We start from the raw sequence: 7,551 nt of genomic DNA on the forward strand, positions 1-7,551 counted from the left end.
GTATTTTTTTCTTCCAGTGAATATCTTTTCAGAGAAAATACGTAGCATTATAAACATAGCTGTCACCAAATAACCTGTGACACAATCAACTTTACCACCTAAAGGCCCAAAGCTAAAGACATCATGATTTATTTCATAAATTTTTTTTCCATCCATATTATATGTCAAATACTTTCCAAGATCTAAGAATAAAGCTGGTACCAGTCTTCATGGAGTTTATATTCTTATGGAGAAGAAAGATTTTTAAAAAGATAAATATATTAAGATAATTTTACATGTAATAAGGATTATAAAGAAAATAAAATTTACTTAGAAGGAGTTCTGGGTGAAAGATAATTACCAGTGTTAACAGTGTAAACTTGTTCTCAGAGCCTTCCTGCCGCCACGTTCGGACTTCACTGCTTCAGCCTCCGGGTCCCGTTCTATCTTTCCACCCTGCGACCAGCAGCAGAGAAAAACTAATTCCATATTATGTTTTTGCCCCGTACACACTTTGAGGTGAGCAAAAGGATTAGAATAAATTTTAACAATGAGGGAAATCGTGCACATCCAGGCGGTCAGTGTGGCAATCAGATCAGTGCCAAGTTCTGGGAGGTGATCAGTGATGAACATGGCATCGACCCCACCGGCACCTATCATGGGGACAGCAACCTGCAGCCGGACTGCATCTCCGTGTAATACAATGAAGCCACAGGTGGCAAATATGTCCCTTGTGCTATCTTGGTGATCTAGAACCCGGAACCATGGACTCTGTTCACTCAGGTCCTTTTGGTCAGATCTTCAGACCAGACAACTTTGTTTTTGGTCAGTCCGGGGCAGGCAACAACTGGGCCAAGGGCCACTATACAGAGGGAGCCAAGCTGGTTGACTCGGTCCTGGATGTGGTTCAGAAGGAGGCCAAGAGCTGTGACTGCCTGCAGGGCTTCCAGCTGACCCACTCGCTGGGTGGGGGCACTGGCTCCGGAATGGGCACCTTGCTCATCAGCAAGATCCGTGAAGAGTATCCTGACCGCATCATGAACACCTTCAGCGTGGTGCCCTCACCCAAAGTGTCCAACACTGTGGTTGAGCCCTACAACGCCACCTTCTCTGTCCATCAGCTGGTGGAGAACACTGATGAAACCTACTGCATTGAGAACGAGGCCCTTTACAACATATGTTTCCACACCCTCAGGCTGACCGTGCCAACCTACGGAGACCTGAACCACCTCGTCTTGGCCACCATGAGTGGAGTCACCACTTGCCTCCGCTTCCCTGGCCAGCTCAATGCTAACCTCCGCAAGCTGGCCTTCAACATGGTGCCCTTCCCACGCCTCCACTTCTTCGTGCCTGGCTTTGCCCCTCTAACCAGCCATGGCAGCCAGCAGTATCGGGCCCTCACTGTCCCTGAGCTCACCCAGCAGGTCTTCGATGCCAAGAACATGATGGCTGCCTGTGACCCCCACCATGGCCGGTACCTCAGCGTGGCTGCTGTGTTCTGTGAGCAGATGTCCATGAAGGAGGTGGATGAGCAAATGCTCAACGTGCAGAACAAGAACAGGAGCTACTTTGTGGAATGGATCCCCAACAGCGCCAAGACAGCTGTTTGCGACATCCCACCCCGTGGTCTCAAGATGGCAGTCACCTTCATTGGCAACAGCATGGCCATCCAGGAGCTGTTCAAGTGTATTTCAGAGCAGTTCACGGCCATTTTCTGCCGGAAGGCCTTCCTCCACGGGTACACAGGTGAGGGCATGGACGAGAGGGAGTTCACCAAGGCTGAGAGCAACATGCACGACCTCGTCTCCAAGTACCAGCAGTACCAGGATGCCACCGCAGAAGAGGAAGAGGATTTCAGTGAGGAGGCCGAAGAGGAGGCCTAAGGCCAAGTCCCTGTCACCTTAGGCTTCTTAATCCCCTCAGCCTTCTTCCTCAACGACCCCTTTCCTCTCCCTCAGAATTTGCATTTTCTGCCTCTATCTTGTTTTTCTTTGGGGGGAGGGGATTCTAGAACAGTGCCTGGCACATAATAGGCGCTCAATAAATATTTGTTGTTTGTTGAATGTCTCTTCTCTCTTTACACTCTTGGGGAGCCTAGATTTCTGCCATTCTGGGTAACCCTGTCATTTTCCTTCTGGTGCCCACTCCTCCCATCTGTCCAGTTAACATTTCCCTCTCTGTTTTCGAGATAGCTCTCCAAGAGGCTGGGTTTCCTCAAATCTCATTTAGAACCGGGTGCTGAAAACCTGCATCAGTGACTGCCATCCTAGGCCAGTGTGCTGGCCCAGGGGAAGGAAACTGAGCAGTGGGTAGAAGTCCCTACCAGAAAGGGTTCGGTTTGGAGAGGGGCATCCAGGGTACCGAAGTCCTAGGTGCCAAGTATCTCCCCGCTCCTCTCAGCTTCTGCAGAGGTGTTGACAGTATTATCTTCATTTTCAGACTCCTTCCAAGCTCTGTCCTGAGCTATTACCTTTGCAAGTTTCTGGCCCCCACCCTGTCAAGTGGGAATCCCTTCCTCTTCCACTTTATCTCCTTCATAATAACATTGGATTCCCTCCTTTCCCCTGTTTGAGAAAGGGGATCAAGAGAAGCAAGAGATAGCCTTGGTCTCTAAGCCTCCAGAAAACCCCTTCCCACCCCATCTTTTCTTACCAAAAAAAAAAAAAAATATATATATATATATACAGCCCCTTCTGTACCTATATGGAAAGGTATGTGCTGCCACCTAAACGTCGTTCCCCAGACAGGGGACAGAACACCTTCCATCTTTTGGCAAACATCTCATCTCTTCTGCTACTGCTTCCCCCTCTCTTGATTTTGTCCTATTCTACACTTCAGATTCTATTGTGATGAATTTGCTGCTTTTTTTCATATTGAAAAGATGACATTGCCCCAAGAGCCAAAAATAAATGGGAACTGAAAAGAAAAGAAAAAAAAAAAAAAAGAGTGTAAACTTTATTATTTGGAGAACTGGAAGAAATTAATCAATCAAGAGTCCCATAAGTAAAAAGAAAGATAAATAAGTATTTCACTGAAGACTTAGAAAACATCCTTTTATATATCTTCAAAGTCCTGCCTGCTGCTTTTAGTTTCTCTGAGCAAACCTTTCTCTTCAGAACAGAAAAGCTACGGCAAAAGATTAAAGCTTAAGAATTTAGGGGTAGTGTGTGCTTAAGATTCCTGGTCAGTACCTGGTACTATGTACAAAATGATTTTTATAGTAGGAAAAACAATTATAAGAAAGGTCAGAATAGCTGGGGTTTGGGAATAATTGCTTGGTTGAGATCTATAAAAAGCTATTAAATCAATGCACTAGAGGATGACACATTTTTGTTATTCTGTATGAGCATGAGCATAATAGTTCAACTCCGGGAGATAGTGAAAGACATGGAAGCTTGGCATGCCACAGTCAATGGGGTCGCAGAGTCGGACATGACAGAGCAACTGAACAGTAAGTATGCAGACTGATTCTGGGCTTCAGCATATTATCACTTAATATATTTCTGTTCTAGAGTTGCAAATCCACTAACTAAATTTTAATGTATTTGTTGTTGAGTTGCCAAATTGTGTCCAGTTCTTCGTGACTGCAGCACACTGAACTTCCCTGTCCTTCACTATCTCCATACAATAAACTACTAGAGTATGTGTGTGAAATAATATTAAAAATCCTTACTTTCCAGGCTGGGTACTCATGAACCAGCAATGAAAAAGAAAAGATTTTTTAAAAGCCTGTGTTCAAAAAGCACACCTGCTACTTGAAACATTTTAAGAATTAATTCTTCCAGTATGGGTTATTTCATTCTCATATTGTGATCAGCAAGGTAAAACTTGGCTTTGATAATATACAAACAATTTACATAAGACACGTATAGCTCAGACCCTATGATATGTTTGCATAAATGTAAATATCATTTTAAGATCCCTTCTTCCTTGCTTCACTGATAATTTTCCCGAAGACAGACCAACAATGTTCCTACATTAATTAATCCATTTATAAAAACAGACAGAGCAAAACAAAGCCCATTGTCCTTGCCCTCATGGAACTCATTGAAAATTAAATAAGAATATCCTGCCATAGTTCTCCTGCCCTTAGCAGAGGAAGAGAGGTGTATCAATCAGGGACCCAGTAGGAAACAATTGACAAGTTCTAAAAGGTGGTTGAACAGAGTGTGAAGAAGGAAACACCTTGCAAAGATTAGAGGCAGTTAACGGAGACCGCTGAGGAGTGATGAAGAAATCTGAAGGCCAGGAATCAACTTATCTGTGTCGGGGACTGAATTAATGTCATTTCTAGGCTAAAATCTCTGCAGAGAATTTAATCCATGCTCCCAAAAGTTTTGAATTTCAGGAGAACTTGCCTTGGCTCTTGGTATTTCACTGATCACAATATTTAGACCCCAAATAACCTTTTGAGCAAAGCCCAAGGAGCAAACATATTACAATAAAAATGTATGTCATAAGTGAATTAATACTTACAGAAGAATAATAATCATTGCAATTCATTGTGGGTAGTAGGAATTCTAAAGACTACCTTACCTCATTCCCATTTAAAAGTTAATGAAAAAAATTTTTTTTGAATAAATGAGCAGAGAAATGTAATGTAAATAAAGCTCCCCCAAAAGAAGATGGTTGTGACCAAATGTTTTGGTCTATAGGCACAAAAGTTAAGCTATTTAATCAGGAGAGTTTCAAATGACCTTGATTTCTTTTCTTTCCAAATTGATTATAGAGTAACTCTTACACAGAGAACCATAACCACAGAGGGACCCTTTTAACCCAAAGCCTACATGAAGAAAATTGCTGCTATGGCTGCCAGAGGTCCAAGAATCATGGGCAGGAATAGGATGCTCAGCTGACTATACAGTAAGACTCTTCTCTCACCTTCTTCTGCCAGACCTGATGGTCTTGTTTGCTTCCCTCTTGCATGGAGAGGGGTCTGGAAACTCATGACCAGTGGCTGAAGATCTGAGAATGGATAAAGAACAAGGGAAGGATTCAATAATGAAAATGAAGAAACTGAAGTCTCACCAAGGGCAGAGACATCTATCTGAATTATAAAGAAGATAATAAAAAGGCACTGTGACATTCGTGATAGACACAAAGAAATTTTGCTGTTAACAAGATGCCTCATTTCAATATCCTCAGGAGCATTAGTTTTATACCCAGAATATCACAACTTTTCATATCTATACCGAAAGGCCACTCCAGGCATAGGCAAACTGTGGTTTCCCTTTCATCCCTCTTTTTGAGCTGATGGGTGGGTGTCCTTGTGATCTAGTCATGAGTCTAAATTCAGTGATTTGAATGGCAATGCACTGTATTTTAAGATGCTATTTTCAAACAGTTACAAGGATGGGTTAGATGAAGACATGATCTTTACAGGTGTTTATTGCTGATTTTGTTACCCCTTATCAACTACTACTGGTTGCTGTACTTTATCAATTTGTAAAAACTAGAAATGAAAAGAGATCCATATAGAAAATAGAAATGGATGCCTCACACCAGAGGGACGCTAATGTGGACTCATTCATCACAAAATTTTCAATCAGGCTGATAAAGATTCAAGCAGAAGTTTTCCCAGAAAACAGGCACAGCAGAGATCAAGGGGATCTGATGTAAAAACTCCTATGGGCAACAACTCAGTCTTTACTTACCTGTCCCAGTATTTTTCATTTTGAAGGGAATTAAGCCTCTGACTGTGTGGATCACAATAAACTATGGAAAATTCTGAAAGAGATGGGAATACCAGACCACCTGACCTGACTCTTGAGAAACCTATATGCAGGTCAGGAAGCAACAGTTAGAACTGGACATGGAACAACAGACTGGTTCCAAATAGGAAAAGGAGTATGTCAAGACAGTATATTGTCACCCTGCTTATTTAACCTATATGCAGAGTACATCATGAGAAACGCTGGACTGGAAGAAGCACAAGCTTTAATCAAGATTGCCAGGAAAAATATCAATAACCTCAGATATGCAGATGACATCACCCTTATGGCAGAAAGTGAAGAGGAACTAAAAAGCCTCTTGATGAAAGTGAAAGAGGAGAGTGAAAAAGTTGGCTTAAAGCTCAACATTCAGAAAACGAAGATCATGGCATCTGGTCCCATCACTTCATGAGAAATAGATGGGGAAACAGTGGAAACAGTGTCAGACTTTATTTTTGGGGGCTCCAAAATCACTGCAGATGGTGATTGCAGCCATGAAATTAAAAGACGCTTACTCCTTGGAAGAAAAGTTATGACCAACCTAGATAGCATTTTGAAAAACAGAGACATTCCTTTGCCAACAAAGGTCCGTCTAGTCAAGGCTATGGTTTTTCCAGTGGTCATGTATGGATGTGAAAGTTGGACTGTGAAGAAAGCTAAGCACTGAAGAATTGATGCTTTTGAACTGTGGTGTTGGAGAAGACTCTTTAGAGTCCCTTGGACTGCAAGGAGATCCAACCAGTCCTTTCTAAAGGAGATCAGCCATGGGTGTACTTTGGAAGGAATAATGCTAAAGCTGAAACTCCAATACTTTGGCCACCTCATGCGAAGAGTTGACTCATTGGCAAAGACTCTGATGCTGGGAGGGATTGGGGGCAAGAGGAAAAGGGGATGAGATGGCTGGATGGCATCACCGACTCGATGAATGTGAGTTTGAGTGAACTCCGGGAGTTGGTGATGGACAGGGAGGCCTGGTGTGCTGTGATTCATGGGGTCGCAAAGAGTTGGACACGACTGAGCGACTGAACTGAATGCAGAGAAGCACCATTGCCATAGAAGGCAACTTCAACAGATGTGAGGACTGAGCAATCAAAATCAGTGAACATAACACCCAAAATATAGCACATTCATTTCTGTAAAGTCACAAATTTGCTTCTTCTAAAACCACTAGAATCAGTATGTGTGTGTAAGCTGTGTGTAAACAATTGGTTTCATCAGTATCATACTACCTGAAGAATGCCTTCAAGATACTAAATATCTTGAGTGCCTGTGTCTCTTCTGATTGACAATTTCTGATAGTTCTTTCCAAAACACAATATATATATTTTCCCAACATGATAGCAGATTTCACACCTAGAACTGCATGACAGAAAACTCTCTGTGTCTTCATCCAAATAGTTCCAAGTTCACAGGGAGAACAGAGATTAACCTGCTGTCATTTTCTTTTATAAATAGTATTCTAAAGACACAAGGTAGAGTAGCTATTTTTTAGCTATAAGAAATGCTTTTTGTTTTTTCTTGCTCCTTAATCTGCATGTTGAGAAATCTTCCCAAGGGTTCAAAAAAATTGGGGGACCCATCCCACAGCAAAACTGTGAAGCATGAAAACTTCGGCTGACTTTGCCATATGAACCTCGTCTTTATTTTTTAACAAGAGAATAGTACCAAACACACACACACACACACACACACACACACTCACAAACTCTTGGTTAAGTAGAAAACATTGACTTAGATAAGACTAATTTATAAAAGGCTTATGATTAAACCAACATTGATTAGTAAACATTTGTTACAAAAAGTACTCACTACTTTTTGTAAATTCTCAAATATATAATAAATTATATGTTATAGTATCTAG

General features: G+C 41.9%; 1 pseudogene; it reads left to right on the forward strand.

Annotated features, from left to right (window-relative positions):
- The first annotated feature begins 416 nt into the window (after positions 1-416).
- Positions 417-2,001, forward strand: LOC102269224 (tubulin beta chain pseudogene; annotated as a pseudogene).
- Positions 2,002-7,551: the final 5,550 nt, after the last annotated feature.

Source organism: Bos mutus, chromosome 12, assembly GCF_027580195.1.
Source record: "Bos mutus isolate GX-2022 chromosome 12, NWIPB_WYAK_1.1, whole genome shotgun sequence".
Classification (NCBI taxonomy): domain Eukaryota; kingdom Metazoa; phylum Chordata; class Mammalia; order Artiodactyla; family Bovidae; genus Bos; species Bos mutus.